This window comes from Neomonachus schauinslandi, chromosome 7 (genome assembly GCF_002201575.2).
Source record: "Neomonachus schauinslandi chromosome 7, ASM220157v2, whole genome shotgun sequence".
In the NCBI taxonomy this organism is placed as follows: domain Eukaryota; kingdom Metazoa; phylum Chordata; class Mammalia; order Carnivora; family Phocidae; genus Neomonachus; species Neomonachus schauinslandi.
In genome coordinates this window covers 7,136,205-7,139,654 of record NC_058409.1, presented here as the reverse complement: position 1 = coordinate 7,139,654, position 3,450 = coordinate 7,136,205, and positions in this window count along the sequence as shown.

Genomic DNA, 3,450 nt, shown 5'->3' with positions numbered 1-3,450 from the left:
CATTGCAAACAGTTCTGCTATGGATATTTTTTTTTTTTAAAGATTTTATTTATTTATTTGACAGAGAGAGACACAGCGAGAGAGGGAACACAAGCAGGGGGAGTGGGAGAGGGAGAAGCAGGCTCCCCGCAGAGCAGGAAGCCCGATGCGGGACTCGATCCCAGGACCCCGGGATCATGACCTGAGCTGAAGGCAGTCGCTTAACCAACTGAGCCACCCAGGTGCCCTGCTATGGATATTTTTATAAACCTGTCCTTTTAACATATATTTGTAACATATATTTGTAACACATATATGTAACACATATATGTAATACAGATGTGTTAACGCATCTACAGAATACATTTCTAGAAGGATCATCGTTGTGGCAATTAGCACAAACATTTTAAGTCCTAATTAGCATTGCCAAATGGGTATCTGCTGTGATTATAGTTTTAACCATCATTTCTCATATTATGAATGAAGATTCGCTTTTGTTTCATATACTTAAAGGCTATTTATGTTTTCTTTCTTTTTTTTTTTTTAAGATTTTATTTACGTGACAGAAAGAGAGCCCGCGAGCAAGCAGAGTGAGCAGGAGAGGGAGAAGCAGGCTCGCTGCTAAGCAGGGACTCAATTGACTAGGCCACCCAGGCGCCCCTTACTGTTGTATTTTTAAAAAGGTATGCAACAGTGTATTACTATTTATTTAGCCATTTGAGCTAAGTAAAAAAACCGAGAGGCTTTTGTTTGGATAAACATGGTACATCTCTGGGTGTGGACACAGACACTGTTCATCAGGTTGCCTGTGGGGAGGGGCACTGAATGGCGGGAGGATAGAAGCCTGGGGGGGGGGGGAGGGGAGACTGACCCCCCCCCCCCCCCCCCCCCCGCTCTTTGATGTCACTGGATGCATGTGCGGGGCTTACCAAGTCAGAAAAGGCAGTAAGCTTTAACTGAAAACTGGCTGGAGTGAGGTCTGTGTTTTTGTCTGGTCCTCTGGCTGTGGCTGCCCTTTCTCACGCTCCGCTCTAAGCTCCCTCCAAGAAAGCTCAGACGGTGGGGGCGGGGGGGGGGGGGGGGGCGCGGGCGGCTGGGCCTACGACTCTTGGTTTCGGCTCAGGTCCTGATCTTAGGGTCGTGAGATCGAGCCCCGTGTCAGGCTCCGTGCTCAGTGTGGAGTCTGCTTGAGATTCTCTCTCTCCCACTCCCTCTGCCCCTCCTGCTCATGCTCGCTCAAATAAATACATCTTTAAAAACAAAAACCCAGAAAGCTCAGACTGGGATTATCATTGGGAGCACCCGGGGTCCTGAGCGTGCAGTCCGGGGGGCCGGCAGGAGGAGGGGCTATAAGAGTGGCCATCACTCACGCCCGACTCCTCGAGCGCGCTGGGAACCGCGCGGTTTCCCCAAACATCTCATTTAACCCCCGCTGCGTCCTCCCTGGGCACAGATTACAGATGAGAAGCCAGGCTCAGAAAGGTTACCCTGCCCAGAGTCACGTCCCGTTCCCCTCGGGCCAGAACCCAGGCTGTCTGATTCTGAGCCTAACAAAGGGGGCGGAGAGTAACAGCTTTGGCAGCAAAAGCTTCCCCCAAGGTGCCGGGGAGCGTGCGTGGCATGTCTGAGGTCACCAAGCTAGTGAGGGGGCAGCCTGGACTGGAGGCAGGCCTCGTGGGACCCCAAACCCACGGCACCATCCGTGTCTCCAGAGGGGTGGCCAGCGCGGGAACGGCGGCATTCTGGAGAGTGGTCCCATCGCTAGGGGGAACAGGTCACATTTAGCCTGCCGGAGAGTCTCCAAAGCACCCAGCCGCCACCTCTCTCGGGTCCTGCTGGCCTGACCTCACCAGGCCACCACTGCTTTCTATCAGCACTACCCCACAGCCTCCTAACTGACCACCTCTGGGCCCCCTGGGACCCACCAAGCAGTGGGGCCTCTTAAAAATGCCCAGCCCTTCCCAGGGCTTTCCCTGGCGCATGGAGTAGCATCCGAATTCCTCTGCACAGCTCTTCGGCTTGGCCTTGCACCTCCTCAGTGCCCATGGCCTTGGTCTCAGGACATCCATGTCCACCCCGGCCCCACGGTCGACAGGCTGTGGCTTTCCCTCCTTTGCCCTCACTGGTATCCATCACAGCTTCCTGCTCTATTTTCCTTCCAAGCACTTATCGCCATCTTTAATTAGTAACCCAATTTCCTTGTGGGTTGTTTATGGTCTGCCAGCCCCCCCAGCGAGGCCGCTCCCTGAGAGGTGGGACCCCAGCTGCCGGCTTGCTGCCGTCTCCCTGCTGCCTTGCACAGGGCCTGGCAGGCAGAGCTCTTAGGGGATCAGGGGGGACAGACAGGCAGCTCATCACCACTTCCAAGCCCTGGGCAACCGACCATGCACAGGGTTTGGGCTGTGGCAGCCGTGGCCTCTGGACACGGACGCTACAGCCTTCAGGGAGCTGAGCAGCCATGGGTGATGGATCGGGCGGAGGGCTGGGCTCAGGCCGTCCAGGGGTCCCTGTTTAGAAAGTGAGGCAGGCTGCAGGGCCTCCCACGGCCCTGCCCCGTTCTGCACACAGCTGTCCAACATGTGTGCCAGGCATTGCCTGGATCCATTGACTTTGCTGTCAGGAATGTGGGGAGCAATGAAATAAGAGCCAGATGACTTGGGAACTAAATAAAATGGGTCAGAGTAGAGGGTTCACTGATCCTGTGGCTTCTTGAACTGAACCGATATAGCCCAAAAGAGGTTCCCAAACCGGGAGCTCTTCGTCCCTCTGGGGAATAGACATTTCCCGAGGGTTTCCCAAAGGGTATATTCCTGGAAAAGCAAACTGGGAAGAATATTTCCCACTGCCTGGCAGGTGACCAGGCTACACACCGGTTGGGGGGAGCGGGACGCGGCAGCCTTGGTGCCTGAGGCCCTGTGGACAGTCTGCACCTGCTCCTCTGTGTTGTGCCTGGACTCCTAAGTCCCGCTCTGCCTGCTCCCTGCTCTCTCCAACAGGCCGTGGCTTGCGCAGCCCTCTGCCTCTCCCCACTCAGCCTGCTCCGGGTAAGAGGCCGTGAAGACCCAGTCCACCACGAAGACAGAGACCTTCAGCCATGCTTCTCTGGGGCTTTTAAACTGAGCGGACTTTTTTTTTTTTTTAGATTTTATTTATTTATTTGAGAGAGAAAGAGAATGAGAGAGAGAGAGCGCACGAGAGCGGGAAGGGTTAGAGGGAGAAGCAGACTCCCTGCTGAGTGGGGAGCCTGATGCAGGACTTGATCCTGGGACTCCGGGATCATGACCTGGGCCGAAGGCAGTCGCTTAACCAACTGAGCCACCCAGGCGTCCCTTAAACTGAGTGGACTTTTATTTATTTTTTTCTTTTTATTTTTTTATTGTTATGTTAATCCCCATACATTACATCATTAGTTTTAGATGTAGTGTTCCATGATTCATTGTTTGTGCATAACACCCAGTGCTCCATGCAGAA